Here is a 19550-nt window from a genome sequence, read left to right on the forward strand (position 1 = left end):
ACCTCGAGGCATTTTCGGCCACTTTTGTTAAGCCAATGACAAAAATTAAAGACTAGCAATTTGAGGGGTTTTTTTTTTCGTTTCTTTTTCTTTCTCTTTCTTTGTTCTTCTGTTTTCTTGTTCTCTCTCTCTCTCTCTCTTTTTTTTTTTTTTTTTTTTTGGGGGGGGGGGGGGGGGGGGGTTGTTCTCTTCTCTTTTGAATTGGTCTAATGGATGTGTCCTCTCTTCTCTTTGCCTTCAAAAAAAATCAATCGTTCTTTTCCCTTCAAATACACCATAATTTCATATTCTCTTTTTCTTTAAATTTTTTATACAAAAATTTAAAAAAGAAAAAAGAAGATAAGGGGGAAGGGTCAAAATCAGTGTTGTTTCTGTGATGGATTTTTATTAGATCTGGAAAAAAAATGTTTTAAAAGAAAAAACATATCTGTTTCGTCAGAAAAAATAGCTGACATCAGCGAATAAACTTTCATATGCATCCGCTAACTTACTATGTTTCGCTTTTTCTCCTTTTCATTTACCAAACCAAACAATTAATTTGTCAATAAAGAAAAAAGGAGAAAAGAAGAGAGAATGGCGTGGGAGAAGTGATGAAGGGAAAACGAAGTCCCCAGATTTCTGAAGAGAGGCGGATAAAGAGAAAAGAAAAAAAATAAAGAAAAAGAAATAAGAAAAATGAAAAATCGTAAAAATAATTCAAAATAGAAAGATGGCGTACCAAAATAGGATTGGTGCGTGATGTAAACAGTCTTCTTTAGAACTGATAATTGAGCTTGGAATGTTACATTAATTCCACTTAGAATTGGTTCTGTCACGACCCAAATTCCAAAGCCGTGAAGGCACCTACCTCCACCTTGTAGGCGAACCATCCACAACTTATCAAGCCAATTTTAACAAGTATATATGCAAAAAGAAATAAATAATGCCATTTAACGGTCATAAACTAAGTCTTATATTCTTAAATATTTGGAAATAGTACAACCACCCATAACCTAGTGTCACAAGTACAAGAACAACTAGGATAGATAATACAAGTCTAGAATGATCACCAACTACACTGTCTGAAATAAGAAAAGACAGAAATAAGTAAGGAAGAAGAATCTAGTGCAACGGATGAGCCAGCAGCTCACCCCGAATCCTTCAAGACAGACTCCTCAATGATTGGTGAAGCCTCGAGCTACATTAGGGCTAGGAACCGAATCTGCACACAAAAGGTGCAGCCAGTGTAGAGTGAGTATGGGAAATTAAAGTGTACTCAACAACATCGTTGACGGACCCTAAACTAAAACGATGATGAGGGGTTGGTTCGAACGCTTCCTCCCATGCTTAACCGCGATTAGTCCAACATGACAATAAGTATAAATGAGAAGGTGAGTATGTGAATCCTCCAAGTATTCAACTAGTCACTTATGCATGATAAGTACATTTCAATCAATAATTCAAGTAAGTCATCCGGCAAGGAATCCATGGCATGATATTATATGAAAATGCAATACAATGCAAGGCCTTTCCATCATTGATATACGCACGCTCCGTAATATGGAATGCATGACTCATGTGGGACTCGCGAGGTCCATACGCAACCCAAATCATATTCCATCGGATTCTTAGCCACCTTAGGCTTTCAATCTCAATACTTATCCAATTAGGCTCATATTACATGTCTCTATCCAATTAGACTCATACTACTTGTACTTAGCCAATTCGGCCCATACCGTTCGCATCACTCTGTCTGGGACCACTTTCCATCGGACATCACATATGTATCCTCAAGTGTAATATGCATAAGATACCATATGAAACCGTGAATATGACTTGCATGTAATAAACAACAATGCTATGCAGTAAAAGGCTCAATCTTAGCTCTTTTTCACTTTTAAACAAGTATCAAGGAGTGATGAGAATACAAAATCACAAAAACGATAGGTATAAGACATATACTCATCAAATACGATACCTCTTGTCTCAATCACAATTGACGTAAAGTAACATAAGCTATCAGCTAATGCCCAAAGCATGGCATTCAGGCCAAACTCTACGACTCGATTCTACACAAATTTTCATAACATGGTACTGGTACCCAATACAAATGCTTGTCACCGCACAAGTACTGGACCCCTTTAATCCCCATTACTCCCTCTTTATTAGTTCATTTTAATCACGTCACGACCCAATTTTCAAAGCCATGAAGGCACCTACCCCACACCCAGTAGGCGAACCATCTACAATTGATTTAACCAATTTTTTCAAGTATATTGTATGGAAATAAATAAATAATGCCATTTAAGAGTCATAAACTAAGTCTCATAGCCAAAATTATGCGGAATAAGTACAACCACCCAAAATCTGGTGTCACAAGTACAAGAACTACTAAGATAGCAAATATAATTCCAGATATCATCTAAATACACTTTCTGAAAAGAAGAAAAGACAGAATAATGTAAAAGAGAGAGAGAATCCGGTGCCACAAATCAGCTAGCAGGTCACTCCGAATCCTCCAAGATAGGTTCCTCAATGATCGGTGAAGCCTCGAGCAACATTAGTGCTAGAGACAGACTTTGCACACCAAAAATGTGCTCAAGTGTAGAGTGAGTACATGAAATCAATGTGTACTCATGTCACGTCCCAAAATACCCCCTAGACGTGATTGGCATCCAGCACACACCACCGGCCAGGCGAACCATATTTTCATATCTTAACCATAATTTTACAGCATTAACCAAATTAAATAAGCACTCAAATAATATAATAATTAATTACGGATAATTAGTGTCTCAAAATATTAACCAAATGCTCATGCCCAAATCCCACACTAGACCATGGAGCCTCTAAGAGAATTACAAAAGACTCGGGTTTGTAAATCCCAAAAGAAAAAAAAAAGCATTAATAAATAAATGATAAAGACACTTTTGGTAGCCTCCACGAACAAAGCGGCGGCTCACCTCAACCAATAGATTAACTCTAGCAAACTCGTGAGCTACTAGCTTCGTCATCACCAACAGTTTCTACATAGACATGCAGGTAAGGAGTGAGCTATATGTAAATATAACCTAGTAAGATCCTTGACCCGCCACTCTAAATACCCCTGGAACAAGTGTTAGAAAATACAAACACACAACAAGCACAAAATATTATGCACAAGGATTATATTGTAATATAATATCCGACAAGGTCCAACAATGGTTTATCAAGAATAGGATACATCTCAACACAATTTACACTAAGGACTGTCATAATAGCGATTAAAGACAACACCACGAATCCACAACAACATACACAATGTGTCAACTATATCAAGAAGCATACATAATGCTCGAGAAGCATACACAATGCCTCAATAAAATCAAGAAGCATACACAATGCTAAGGGAGCATACACAATGTCCAATAAAATCAAGAAGCATACACAATGCCAAAGGGAAGCATACACAATGCCACAATCTCATGGCTCACAGCCGTATGACTTCACGAAACAATTTATAAAGAGAGTTTTAGAGTATTTGAAAATAAAGTATATGAGGCTGGCCTCAAGGACCACCGATTCTTCCAAGCACACGCTCGTCCCAACGCATGGACCAGGCAGACAAAACATATTTTTAAAACGGGTTTTGAAAAGCAAGTACCCAAAGCTTTTTAAAGTCTCACTTACCTCAAATTCACAATTCAAGCATAGTTCCCAATAAATCAAAACTGCGTTCTCGAGTCTCCGAATTGCCTCAAACTACACCAAAACGAATTTAGAATGGTCAAAACCCTTAGGGTAAACCACTTCTATATTTTTAGAGGCTTAAACGATTAAAATCAAATTTTAAAGTACGAAAACGCTCTCTGGTCAATGTGTTCAAAACCCGATAAGAAATATGTTTTCGGGAAGGCCTTAACGAGAGGATTCCAACGTTATATAGAAGTCTAAAATCCGACACTATTTGCTCCTTCAAATCAATGATTTAGGTTGAAGAGCTTTAGGGCTAAACTTTCTCAATTCCTCAAAATATCCCTATGTTTTTACCATAAAGATTCACCCATAATTATGTAATAAACTTAAATAAAAGATTAGAGGCATTACCTTGATGATTAGGGTTGAAAATCCCTATTTTTCTCTTTTCTTCTCCTCTCTTTTTTCTCCCTCCCTTTTCTTTTCTTTCTGCGTTTTATGCTTCGTTATGACTTAAGAACGTTGTCTTTCGTGCCTTTTTAAATCGTTCTTTTCTTTCCTTTCAAATTTGGGCTTCGGCCGCCCCCCCCCCCCCCCCCTTTTTTTTCCTCTTCTGGTAAATTACAAATTAACCCCTCATCAAAATTGGGGTTGTTACATCCTCTCCCACTTAAAATAACGTTCGTCCTCGAATGTGTTCAAGAGCTCTTCGGAATTGTCAGGATATGAATACTTAGTACACATGTCTCACACATACTCTCAAGTGATCTTTTCCTGTAGATAGTCCTACTATAATACTTTGACCGCAAAATACTTCATCCATAATTAACAAAGTCATGTGTTCAAATACATAATAACAACTTCCTACAAAAAGATGCAATTCTCATTTACCAGCACTATTTCAGTCTCAATAACATGGATCAAATCATAAATGCACTCTCGGAATTTATTCGTATAATATAACATGTACCTCTTGTAGCATAGCAAGTCTCTTAGCTTCCACCACAACCGATTGCCCATAATCTAATCGTAATACGCTTGCACCCCACAACTTATCCTTCTTTCAATATCTCACGCAACACCGCTAACGGTAAAAGAAACCACTAAAAGCAGTCACTCACTATAAATTTAAGTCATGAATTTTTTTCTTGTCCGAAGAGAAAAGGAACCTGTACCTGCTCCAAGCTGTATTTTGGTCCAACCCAACCTTATCAGGGCCTATCACACTTATTTTCTTAATAAAATAGCATTATCTTATTGACCTCAAACTACCCAACTAGAGACGATATCGATGTCCTTATAAAGCCTTAAAAAAACATGATTTGCACACCATACTTCCAATTGAGCAACCTTCTTCGAGCTCAATTATCGCACTTGTCTTTACAATAGATATCGAACCTTCTCGCAAGTCAAATTTTCATCTAGCTCCCTTTCCTAAGCTCCAATTCACAATCTTGTTTATCACTATAAGACTTTTGTCTACTCTATGCTATCCAAAATCGTTCCTGCATTCAATGCAACCTTCTTCAAGGCTTGCTAATCCAAGTCTAGACCCAACTACTCGGATTTAGAGTGTTCAACCAAATAGATAGAGTAAGACTTCAGCATTCATATAAAACCTAAAACGACAAGATTTGCATATTGAGTTAGCAAACTACTATCATACACGAACTCGGTCAAAAGCAACTGATCATTAACCACTTATCAGGTAATATCCATCCGACTAATGTTAAGACTGGACACCTAAGGATGTTACAATCCAAGCGCCACAACCACAATCCTATGGTGAAACACATCCACCAATCTTACAAACGGTAGCGCTGAAACACCTCTAAACCTTCCTACATAATGCTCTCACATACAACAATGTTAGAAACACATCCTTATGCTTCTACATATCACTCACATGTACAGTGGTGTTCGGAACACATCCAGACACTCCTACATAACACTTTCACGTATAGCGATGCTGGAACACATCCACACGCTCCTACATAAACGTTCCATGCACTGTTATTCTTGTCACACATGACAATACAGACATCTCATGTCATTGCACTATCTCTGACACATAACGCCATATAAGCTAGTATGATATATAAAAATAGTTCAGCTTAAATCAGGTACACAATCTCACTAAGTCAATCAATATCACCCAAGCTACAATCACGATTTTCGGAATGAACGTATAGACCAGCTACAAAGTCTACATTGATCTATTTTTACTTTCTATCGAAGACAACCATCTGCGGAAATTTTGAGTCACTAACACTCATATTTAATATATTAACGATTTAAACACAAGAACAACATTTAAGTACCCCAAATAACTTTTGTCAATTTTAACTCTCTTCCCCCAGTGCATATTTGTGAATCTAAAAAGTAATAAATATAATAAACGTTGTATATTTTTTAGTACAAATTTCCTTAAAGTCAACCACCATAGCTGTACACACATTGGACTCTTTAATTAGAATGTTTTTTTTTTTTTTTTTTTTTTTTACCACTATCAAGTAGTCTTATCTTTAGAGACTAGCACTAATCCCTAATAAGGTCAAGACTGTTACACCTCGCATTTTGTGCGTGTTCGGAAAAATCGGGAATAAGTCGGAATGGTAGGAATTGAGGTTCCAATTGGATTCTACTTAGTGTGCATGGGATGTTTAAGGAAATATTGACGCGGAAATATTAAGGAAGGTTAAGGACATTGTAATGTATTGATTTTTGTTTGGTTCATAAATTGGCTATGGAAAATGTAGACGTGGAAATATCGGAAAAGACTAAGGGCAAAATTGGAATTTTGAAACATGGTTTCATGAATTACCAAAAACATGGGCTAAGTAATTGGGCTTGGGAAATTCAAAAAATAAAAGAAGAAATGAGGCCCAAAGAGGGCATGGGTGGCCGGCCACAAGGCTAGCCCAACCCATGCCTTTTTATTTAATTTGCATGTGTTAAATTGGCATGAAAATATTAGAAGATTCAAGAAAAATTGAGAAAGAAGAAAGAAAGAAAGAAGGAGAAAAAAAAAACAAAGGCCATTCGGCCATTGAAGGTGAAGAGGAGACCAAAGAAATTTTGTCTCAAAAATTATTCTCTTGTTGAATTCCCACTAATTCAAGGTCCCTCTACAACGTGGTGCAATTATTTCGGAAGATAACCCATTGGTTTCGTCGTTTGGGCAAATTGGTGGAGTGAAGAAGTTGAGAGAAAAAGGTATGATTCAATCCTCTTTTATAAGTTATAAAGGCTTTGTTGAGATTGTAGTACGTGGAAACGAATAGAATTCATGGAAATATGGAAGTTTGCATGGTGGAAGTGCATAGGTGCATATGGCCGAATATATGTAGTATAGTTATGTTGAATTTTGTGTTGTATTTTAGTTGTGGTTATGATGGAATTTATATTGGAAATGAAAGTTGGATGAATTTGATGGAATATGGAAATGTAGGGTATAGCCGTGTGGTACATGGGAATTGGAATGGAAATGAATTAAGTTTGTTTAATATGTTAGTTGTGTTGTGGCGATCCTTGCAATGCAAATGAAGGTAAAACGATGAAAGTTAGCATTAAAATGGAATGTAGAAGCTTATGTCATCTTAGTATGATTTTATGTTCTTATGATAATTAAGTTGTTAGGGTGTGAATTATGATGATTGTTGATGAACTTGGAAGATGGAAATATGTTATGAATATGTATGTTAAAGATTAGAAGATTTGGATAAATTATGACTTTGGTGGAAAGTTGTATATTTTGTATAGCTTGAGTGTATAGTGTAGAAATGATATAAAAATGCTTCCGAATGGCATCGTAACGATTTTGATTAGTAATGAATGTGAGTATGATGGTGTTGGTTTGAAAATGTGAAGTCGGAATGGAAGCTATGGTAATATGTCGGAAAGTGGGCTAGTTGTGTTATATTGTGTTTTGTTATGACTGTTGATGTTGTTGTTGGGTTGTTGTTGATTGTTTTGAGCCGAGTTGAATCTCGGGGGTGTCACATTTATAGGGGAAGTGCTGCCGAAATTTCGGTAGCCAAATAGAAGCCAAAGATTGAAATGTCAGCTTGCATGAATAGTAACTGGTAAAGATGACCATTTGCAGATTTTCGACGAAACGGGATTTGATTTTTGGCAATCGTGAAGAGCAGAAAAGGTATGTAAAGCTCTCCCATTTCTTCTATTGGCACGTCCTAGATGCATTAGGCTTGACTTTGGACCTCGGGGGCACCTCTATTCCTCGGAATCCTCGTCCAAAAACGCCCCTTTTTCATTCAGTCGAATTGAACTAAATATTTTGCGATTAGTTAGAAAAATTGTTTAAACCTTTAAAACTTGTATAAATGCATTTCGATTGTCCCAATATCCTTGTAAATGATATTATGAAGTTGAACATATGTAATTTACGTCCGCCACCTCAATTGACCGAGGTGGGCCCACTATTTCCGATTTTCCCCTTTTGTAATTACGATTTGTCTTCGAGCGGCCTTAAGGAATGTTTTAGCTACTAAACAAAAATCATTTTAAATATTCTAATAAGTCCTATGAAACGTTTTGATACGTACTTTGACTCCGAATGTTCCGCCCTGACATAATCTACTGTGATGTCCGAAAGGTACGTACTATGACTCCGTCCGATTTCATTGATCTGATTTGTCATTTGATCTGCCTCATCGAGTCTCTGGATATATATATATGTTATTTTGATTGCATTAGTTTCTCACTACTCCACTCGTGGATGCCTCAATGTTTCCCACACTGAGCCCGGGCAGGATATGTTCTCAAGCGTACTTCTCGCATTGTTCGCCGCGCTCCGGTGTGAGGGGGCAGGTATTACACGTACATGGGTTACGGTGTATGATGTGCCATGTACGTATATTCTGATATCTGATTATGTGATGTGACGTGGCCACTTGGTATGTTATGATTTGTTTCGGAGATATTCTCTACTCTGAAGTATGATGTATTTTGGCGCGGGATAGAAGGGAGCGCCTCTGCTCTGTTCACCGAGTCCCATAGCGGGGCCGGCTTTTGCATATGTTTTTCGCATGCATTACGTATGATTTCTGGTACGCATTTTTGATTAGCTATGCATCTCGTTCGTTTTCCGCACATTCTGTTCTGATTTTAGTTTTGTTTATTACATTTTCTGCTTTACATATTCAGTACATTTTCCGTACTGACCCCCTTTCTTCGGGGGCTGCGTTTCGTGCCGCGCAGGTGCAGACGACTGGTTTGTGGAGCCGTTGCTTAGGTTATCTACTCAGCTGTTGAAGTGCTCCTTTGTCCGGAGCCCGTATTTTGGTATAAGATTTTCTGCTGCATATGTACGTATTTATTCTGGGTACGGCGGGGCCCTGTCCCGTCATATGATTATGTTTTTGTTCTAGAGGTCCGTAGACATGTGGTGTGGGTTCGTATATGTTTCGTGAGATTTGCGTACGTTTAGAGTTTATCTATGTTTTGTGACGGCCTTATCGGCCTTCGTGCGGCATGCCCACGTGTCCTTGTTAGATTATTATCTCTGTTTATCTTTAATATTTTGCTAATTCAGGTTAAGGTACGTACGAGTGCCCAACTAGGGCACGTGTCGCGGCCTACGGAGTTGGGTCGTGACAAAGACTCTCGTATCGATCAACTGTGCATATTCAAATAACACAACTGTAACATAACACATGATAGCGCCTTAGTGTGTGTATTACACTCCACTTGCCATCCTTTTCCTAGATACCATAAGGCTCATAACGCCATGATGTAAAAATTAAACGTCACACTTTTAACCTCAGTTGTTTAATCAATATTATCCCGGTATCTTTTTCAACCACTGCATATGCTTCTATCGACTGAGAAGATATTTGTATATGTCATTAATGAACATAACAAATAGAGCGCTAAGGAACGTTTTTGAATACCCGAATCCTCTAGTGTATGACAATCACTAATGCCTTCTCTATCCAAAAGATACCACCAGAAATTCACACTAACCAAAATAAGACTTGGTACATGTATTCAGATTATCCAACCCTTTCTCCTACTACTCATCGTATCCCTATACAAGTCTACCTTAGAATAGCATATAACACCCTGTAACTGAAGAAACATCTCATGTAGTTTAGGAAAGAGAAAAAGATACTTTCCCATCATATGATAAAAATTAAGTCATTTTTCTCTTAGTGATAAAAATCTGCACAGATTCAACGTTCTCCTTAACAGACAGAAATTAAGCACCTCCAGGCTCTATACTTGGTATAGGGACCTCTCAATCACGAATCTTGTAACTTATTATTTTACTTCCTTTGACTTTGCAGAGTCATTCTATAATTAAAAATAAAAATATACCAGATTAATGACAGCATATCAATACCCAAGTTTTAGTCGAACTCCCCATCATATGGTATAATTAGTAGGTTCTCTGAAAGCATATTCATGAACTTATTAACCACTCACACTAACCCAATAGTTAGTTATTCAACTTTGGTGCCCCGAGTTACAGTTAAATACGACCCATATCCTCCACTTATTATATAAAGAACTTTATCGACGAGGTTGCTTTGTCTGTGGACATACCAAATGAATCCTTTAAACTCACTATTAGGCTCCACCGAAATGGAAAATGGAACGGTCTTTTTATGGCAATCAAGCGTAAGGCAAGATAAAGTCATTCAATCAAAACCAAAGATAACCTTAAGGTCAATTACGCCGAGTTATTTTTTTTTTATAGAGTACGTAACCGTATCATAACTCTGAACTGTGCCCACACATGTTCGATAGATCGGTCAATAATATTAGACTCCCCCACTTAGATCGAATCACAAATGGTTCATAAATACTCAAGTTCTCTCAGTATCCTCCTTTACACTATCACCATATTAACGTGTTTCTCATATTCCTCAAGCTTGTGCTTTACCGGAAACAACGCATGTTAACAAAATTGTGTAAGATGATTACTTTTCTCGCTGATAGTCATGACGTTTTTCGTTACTCAAACTTCTTTTATAGTTCATTTATTTTCCTGATGCGTGATAGTCTTAATATTCCACGTCTTTCCCTTCGACAACTAATCAAGTCACTATACATTGAGTTTCATGCTAAACATCTTACTATGTTGTTTCATAAATTCTTATAAAGTCTTATTCTCAATCACAACTTGGAATTCATCCAGGGACTTACTCCACGAACAAGTTGTGCATCTTGTGGTGCCATTATCATGCTCATACTTAATACACTTAAATTAAGCATTCTTACACCACAATCACGCTTATGACATCACCATTACGACATTACCAATACTAGAAAATCACTTTAAGAGACATTAATCTAGAACCTTACAAACACTTTGCTCAAAATATCTTTCACCGTAAAGGCCAACACCCTAGGCGTGGGTATGCCATTAAACTTCATACTTTCCTGCTACACTCTTTCTTTTTACCGATAAGACTCATAATATAGAGTTATACCAACAACCCCATATTTGAATAGTCGCTCTTACACAAAAAAAAATAATTATATCATTTGACCACTCTTTTTTTTTTTTTTTTTTTTTTTGTGATGACTAGGGAACCCGCAGCCGCTACCCTTCCATTCAACAATTTCTTAACGTTCAAAATTTTTACTAACTCATGAACTTCCAAAAAAAAAATATTTGGCTGAATTTTCTTTGTAAATAAAACTATCCCAAAGTGTACAGCCGGTCCAATGTACAGCCGGTCCAATCTCAACTACAATCAATGCACACAACATTCCATGTACTCAATATCACTCTCAGTTGCACATATAACGTTAAAAAAACTTTCGAATCAACCGTGACATCTAGCAGAGGAGGATATGCATGTCCTAGCCGTCTGCGGAATAAGTATTACAACATTTAGACTAGATTCAACTCAACGCACGAATAAGGAATAAAAGAAGGGAAACCATCCTAGATGTTCAGTAGCCTCAAGTTCATAAGTATAGGCGCCTACATACCTATGAACAAGACTCTACTAAACACTGCTCTATGACTTGGGACTTAAAGCCTAGGCTCTGATACCAACTTTGTCATGTCCCAAAATACCCCCTAGACGTGATTGGCACCCAGCACACACCACCGGCCAGGCGAACCATATTTTCATATCTTAACCATAATTTTGCAGCATTAACCAAATTAAATAAGCACTCAAATAATATAATAATTAATTACGGATAATTAGTGTCTCAAAATATTAACCAAATGCTCTTGCCCAAATCTAACACTAGACCATGGAGCATCTAAGAGAATTACAAAAGACTCGGGTTTGTAAATCCCAAAAGAAAAAAAAAGCATTAATAAATAAATGATAAAGACACTTTTGGTAGCCTCCACGAACAAAGCGGCGGCTCACCTCAACCAATAGATTAACTCTAGAAAACTTATGAGCTACTAGCTTCGTCATCACCAACAGTTTCGGCATAGACATGCAGGTAAGGAGTAAGCTATATGTAAATATAACCCAGTAAGATCCTTGACCCGCCACTCTAAATACCCCTGAAACAAGTGTTAGAAAATACAAACACACAACAAGCACAAAAATATTATGCACAAGGATTATATTGTAATATAATATCCGACAAGGTCCAACAATGGTTTATCAAGAATAGGATACATCTCAACACAATTTACACTAAGGACCTGTCACAATAGCAGTTAAAGACAACACCACGAATCCACAACAACATACACAATGTGTCAACTATATCAAGAAGCATACATAATGCTCGAGAAGCATACACAATGCCTCAATAAAATCAAGAAGCATACACAATGCTAAGGGAGCATACACAATGCCCAGTAAAATCAAGAAGCATACACAATGCCAAAGGGAAGCATACACAATGCCCCAATCTCATGGCTCACAGCCGTATCACATCACGAAACAATTTATAAAGAGAGTTTTAGAGTATTTGAAAATAAAGTATATGCGGCTGGCCTCAAGGACCACCGATTCTGCTAAGCACACGCTCGTCCCAACACATGGACCAGGCAGACAAAACATATTTTTAAAACGGGTTTTGAAAAGCAAGTACCCAAAGCTTAAAGTCTCACTTACCTCAAATTCACAATTCAAGCACACTTCCCAATAAATCAAAACTGCGTTCTCGAGTCTCTGGATTGCCTCAAACTACACAAAAACGGATTTTGAATGGTCAAAACCCTTAGGGTAAACCACTTCTATATTTTTAGAGGCTTAAATGGTTAAAATTAAATTTTAAAGTACGAAAACGCCCTCTGGTCAATGTGTTCAAAACCCGATAAGACATATGTTTTCGGGAAGGCCTTAACGAGAGGATTCCAACGATATATAGAAGTCTAAAATCCGACACAATTTGCCCCTTCAAATCAATGATTTAGTTTGAAGAGCTCTAGGGCTAAACTTTCTCAATTCCTCAAAATATCCCCATGTTTTCACCATAAAGATTCACCCATAATTATGTAATAAACTTAAATAAAAGATTGGAAGCATTACCTTGATGATTAGGGTTGAAAATCCCTATTTTTCTCTTTTCTTTTCCTATCTTTTTCTCCCTCCCTTTTCTTTTGGGTTGAAAATCCCTATTTTTCTCTTTTCTTTTCCTCTCTTTTTCTCCCTCCCTTTTCTTTTCTTTCTCTGCGTTTTATGCTTCTGTTATGACTTAAGAACGTTGGCTTTCTTTGCCTTTTTAAATCGTTCTTTTTTTTCCTTTCAAATTTGGGCTTCAACACCCCCCCCCCTTTTCTTATTCTGGTAAATTACAAATTAACCCTCATTAAAATTGGGGTTGTTACAACTCAGCAGCATCGTCGATCGATCCTAAACTAACACGGTGACGCGGGTTAGTCTTTCAAATAATGCTCACTTCCATACAACCGCTATTAGTCCATCATAATAATCATCACAGGTTACAAGCCTAGGTAAGAAGCCTCTAAGTCCTCAATTCTGTCTGAGTAGCCAAATAAGCAAGTGAATACAATTCAATCAATAGTTTAAGCACGTCATCCAAACAAGGAACCAATGAGATGATATGATATGCAAATGCTATGCAATGCAAGGCCTTTCCATCAGCGGTACACACATGTTCAAATACTATGAATCATGACCAATGGGGGACTCGCGAGGTCCATATACCACCCAAAATCATTTTCCTTTGGGTTCCTAGCCTCTTTAGGCTTCCAAATCAACATACTCAGTCTGTAGGCTCACTTTACCTGTCACTAGCCAATTTGGCTCATATCACCAGCATCACTCCATCCAGAACTATTTCCCCTCGGACTGTACATATGTATCCTCAAACATGCATGAGATAACATATAAAGCATGAATATGACATGGACAACAATAAGCAATCAAGCTAAGTAATAAAGATTCAATCTTTAGCTATTTTCCACTTTTAAATGAGTATTTAGGAGTGATGAGAACATAATCACAAATAAGACAGGTAATAAGCATAGAAGCAATAAAGAAGGGACCTTATACCCAAATCACAATAACAAATCAATCTATTCTATCAGCTAATGCCCAAAGCATGGCACTCGGATCGGACTATATAATAAAAATTACACAAATACCCATATCATGGCACCGGTACCTTATACCAGTGCTCGTCACCTCACAAGTATCAGGATCCCTTAGTTTCCCATTACTCCTTTATTAATCCATTTCAAACCAATCACGATTCTTTAAATAAGGTTAAGAAAGGTCTCAACTTGCCTGATTTGAAGTCTGAAGCTCAAGCAATTGTTACACCTCGCATTTTGTACATTTGAATATTCCGAGTTAATGGCGGGAAGTTAAGGACAAGGTTATAATTTTTTTTTCTAGAATGCATAAGTTGCGTATTCATTTTTATTGGTATGGAGTATTAAGGGTAAATTTGGGATAAGGGGAAATTGGAGGCTAAAAGTTGGAAAAAAGATTTTCATGAAATGGCCAAAAGGCGTAAGTGGCCGTGGGCCCCACCCACATGTTGGCCAATATTTTTATGACATGGAATGGCACATGTGTGTATCTTGTATTGGAGAAGGCTTGTGTATGTGTATGTATAATTCCTTACCATGCAAGACTTATTCATCTTGTGCAAATTAAGAAACTTCTAGAAAATTTGTGAAAATTGGAAAAAAAAATTGGAGGGAAAATAGGGCACATGACCGGTCATGTGCCCCCTTTATATATATATATATATATATATATATATATATATATATATATATGTGTGTGTGTGTGTGTGTGATGCAAAGTAAGACACAAGTCATCATTTTAACTTCAAGAAAATTCAAGAAAGAAGGAGAAAAAGAGAGAAGGGAAGGGTTCGGCCAAGGTGGCTGAACATGGCCAAGGAAAATTGGTCAAGAAAAATTTCTTTCTCCTAGCTTTCCTACTAATTGGAGGGTCCTTATTATCATGGAGTAGTTGTTGGAACAAGAAAACCATTCGTTTTACAAAGGACCTAGCCGTGAGTTGAAGCAAGTGGAAGAGGTAAGGTTCTATCCCTTCTTGCATGTGTTATGGACGTTTGAGCATATTGTGATGTGTTAAAATGGTTGAAATTCATGAAGTTGTGTGTGTGTGGAGGTTGGCCGAATGTATGGGCTGGTTGTGTAGAAAAGATGAACTAATATTATTTAGTGTTCTAGTGATGTTGTTGTGGATATTATGATGTAAAATGAATGTTTGATGACTCATGTCAAAGTTGTAGTGTTACGGGCTGTTTTGGAGAATTAATGTGATTTCAATATGGCTCTTGCATTCATGAAAATGATGTTGCTAACGTATGGAATTGTTAATATAATTTATGAATGTGGAAGAAAGAAAGGTGTTGGTAGTGTCTTGTTGAATTGGAATGGTTTCGGGTGAAAAACATGTATTGGTTTGGCTTGTTGGATCATTGAGCGGATTGTTTGAATTTTTCTTGAATCTTAATTGAATGACCTTGGATTGGTATTCGAACTTGAGAGCATTGGTATTGAATTGATCATATGTAGTTTATTTGAATATAAATGAAATGCTGTCGAATTGTGTAGAAAGGAAGTATTGATGTTAGAATGCGTTTTGAATCACTTATGGATATTGTTGGTATGGTTGTTGGTTTGGTTGTTGTGATTTGGCCGAGTTGAATTCTCGGGGATGTCGAAATTATAGGGGAAATGCTGCCGAAATTTCTGTAGACAAAGTGTTACTTTAGTATTGGATGCTTAAGTGCTTATGGCTAATGGTTGATACCTAATGACGTTATTGTAGATCGGGAGAAGTCGGGACGCAAGGTTGGATTAACTTAAGAAGCGGCTAAGGTATGTTAAGGCTCGTCCCTTTCTTTCAAAGGCATGATTCTTAGATTACGATTTCATAAATGCTTCCATAACAGTTTTGTTTTCAAAAGAATTTTGTTTCTAAACGAGTCCGAAACTACGAACGCCCGTAACTTTCACAGATGGGCTCGGATCGCTTCGAAAACCATCGTAGAAGATTTCATAACGAGTAATGATCTTTAACTTTCATAGGCGGGCCCGGATCGGGTTGATGCCCGTCCGTGGGCCCCGCGACTTTCCTTGTTGGTTCTAACGACCTATCCTTGGAAGAATCCTGAAATGTCTGTATCTTTCCAAATCGGAGGTTTATGACTCCGTAAGCTTCCATGACAACAGCGATGGATATGTTTTACAATGACAACGATGATGTCAAAAATGAGAGTATTTTCCTACGATGAATATGATGATGATGATTCCATGTTTAAAGGCTCCAAGTCTATGATTTCAATGACGATATGAGAATGTTGAGCTATTTCTTGATTTCTCAATTTTATTCATGAATGATGACTATTTCTACTGCATTCTAAAGTTTATGAATTGATGCCTTATGATCCCGGTTTTATGTTTCCTCGTGAAGTTATTCTTCATTGACAGTCTCACCTTATAATAATCGTTCATTCAAGGTGAGACAAAGCGACCATGATTATTCCATAATACGATCGGAGGTTACCGACCTTACGTCACTCCGATAGATACATGACTTTTTTTGGGCTCTCATGCATGCTACTTATATGATATATGAATATGATATATGTATATGTATATGGGGAATATGGGAAAAGGGCGAGAGCGTTATATACGCGTAACCACCCGGGCTGGTATAATATAACATGATACCGTCCCGACGCGGGATGCCCGGACGCGGGATATGTGGTTATGGATCGGGCCGCACGTTCCGCAAAGAATATATTATATGGATCGGGCTGCACGTTCCGCAGCAATATAATATATATATATATGGATCGGGCTGCACGTTCGCTATAAAGCAATATAATATATATATATATGGATCGGGCCGCACGTTCCGCAAAGACTAAGCATGCATGGTTCCGCCTAAAAGGCACTCGTATGTATTGTGTTACTCTTTTATTACATATATATGGATCGGGCTGCACGTTCCGCAGCAATATAATATATATATATATATATATATATACACGAATCGGGCTGCACGTTCCGCAGCAATATAATATATATATGGATCGGGCTGCACGTTTCGCAGCACTAAACAGGCATGGCTCCGCCTAAAAGGGCACTCAGATGTGCAGGTTACACTTTATCTCATGAAATGCCCTATGCTTTCGTCTTGTTACTACTCATGCTTTGTATCCTCTAAAATGTTTTACTCATGCTTTACATACTCAGTACATTGCTCGTACTGACGTCCCTTCTTGTGGACGCTGCGTTCATGCCACGCAGGTACACCCAGATGAGTTGAAGGTATTAGCAGAAGATGTTCCAGCGGGATTGGCGAGCTCCATTTTCTCCGGAGCTCCAGTTAGAGACTTTGCAGACAGTGTCGTGTATGTAGTATGTCAGTTTTGTAAGCGGCTCCATAAGCCGGTGTATTGTGATGCATTATTCTACGGGTCTTATACGATCACAGGTCTTACTTGATTTGAAAAGGATGAAGAGCAGGTTTGTTCCTGAAAAGCTTGCATTATGTACTCATGTTATGCTATGAGGGCCCAATATGATTATGAGTGCCACGAGAGTCAGAGGGTTCGCTCGGCCCTAGGTAAGGGTCGGGTGCCCATCACGCCCTAATAAAAATTAGGGTGTGACAGCAATCACCATACAGCCGTGCTCTTCTTCAAAGACCTTAAACGATCCCAAAATGTTCAAGTACGTAATCTACATAGGTATATGAGTCCGTATGCACCCATATTGTTATAATAATAATTCGGGTCAAAAAAGCCACCCAAAAATTCAATCCCGAGCCCTGAAAGTCATAAATATAATTTCATTACAAAATTGGCTTCAACATAGTCAAAATAGTATTCTACGAGGTTAAACGAGTCCAATGATACCCATATTACTATACTTTAATTCAGAACCCAAAAAACGAACCAAAAAAGTAACCCTGAGCCCCAAGGGCAAAACAAGAATTTTATTGAAAATTTTGTTTACCCATAGAGTAATTAGTCTAAATCAATAAAACCCATTCAAAAAGCCATCATCTTGATCCTCAAATTCATGATTTACAAGTTTTCAACTTTTGCATTCATAATAATTTTCCCCAACCAAAATCAAGACTAAAATGTAGATAACCCTCGGGATTCATGGATAAATATAAAAATAGAGGTTAGGAGCTTACTCCTCTTCGAGACAAATTCATAGACACTGAAATCACCCAAATCCGAGCTTGTTTGCCCATAAAAATATCCAAAATACCCTAATTTGGGTTTATGTTTAAACCCCAAAAATTAGGATATAAATATCAAGATTTAACGGACAAAAATCACTTCAAATTCAAATACAATAATCATTAGATGGTAGAGAATCATTACCTCGAAGCCCATGAACAAATTCCACTCCAAAATCCAAGTCCCAAGAGCTCAATTTGGCAAAAATGGTGAAATAATGAAGAAATTTGAAATGAGTGTATATAAGGGTCAGTGCACACGGCTTACGGTGCGCCATGAAGTAGCAAATTGCCATGAGACACCAGCAGCATACCACCTCACTATTTTGGCTCTAAAAACCTCATCCCACCTCAAGATTTGACGATTCAAGCTGCTACGACTCACAAATTTTGGTACGCATCTATCCCAACAATCGAAACTCAATTCCAACATCAAATTGATATAATGGTACATCAAAACATCGGAGGCATTCGACTTACGCCAATGATTCAAACACCAAAACTTGACCAAACGAAGTCCAAATCCAATTCTGAAAGTTCCTACAAGTCACAAATGATCATACAAAGCTAACGGAATCAACAAATATCCAATACGGGTCTTATTTCTTCATGTGGCCATCTTTTCACCATGAATAAACATATCAATAATAAAACCGACTTAATTGTCAAAAACCAACCAAACGAACTCTGAAATTAGCTCCATCAATTTCTACAGGTTATAAATAACATTAGAAATCTAGTGAAATTTCTAGGTCGTCAATGAGAGAACGTTTTCCAAAACAAGAAATTAATCCAAATAATTAAATTTCAAGTATTCCAAAACGAAACCTTATCCAAAAGTGAACCAAATGATATCTATTTGACTTCAAATTTTGCAAGCAAGTCAAAATAATTATTACGGAGCTTCTAGAATAGACGATGCGCAAAATAGATCATCGAATCTCAAAACTACCGAACAGGTCATTATAAACCAACCAAGAGCTTTAAATAGAGTCAAGTAAGATCTCAACTTACCTGATTTGAAGCCAGAAGCTTAAGCGATCACCATACGGGCTTGACCTTTGTCAAAGCCTCCGAACTATCCCAAACTATTCAAATACGTCATCTACGTAAGTATACGAGTATATAGACACCCATATTACTATGATAATAATTCGAGTCCAAAAAGCCAATTTCGAGCCCTAAAGGTCTACATTGTAATTTCATTGCAAAATCGGGTTCAATATAGTCAAA

The 19550-nt window shown here is 37.4% G+C and overlaps 1 long non-coding RNA gene across 1 annotated transcript; it reads right to left on the reverse strand.

Moving 5' to 3' along the window:
- Positions 1–2619: 2619 nt before the first annotated feature.
- LOC132044059 (uncharacterized) lies at positions 2620–4134 on the reverse strand. The gene is made up of 3 exons (XR_009412017.1): positions 4066–4134; positions 3649–3720; positions 2620–3005 (listed from the first exon to the last, which is right to left on the reverse strand). It is a non-coding gene; the product is annotated as an uncharacterized LOC132044059 (long non-coding RNA).
- Positions 4135–19550: the final 15416 nt, after the last annotated feature.

The sequence above is a fragment of the Lycium ferocissimum genome, unplaced genomic scaffold (assembly GCF_029784015.1).
Source record: "Lycium ferocissimum isolate CSIRO_LF1 unplaced genomic scaffold, AGI_CSIRO_Lferr_CH_V1 ctg3383, whole genome shotgun sequence".
NCBI classification, from domain to species: domain Eukaryota; kingdom Viridiplantae; phylum Streptophyta; class Magnoliopsida; order Solanales; family Solanaceae; genus Lycium; species Lycium ferocissimum.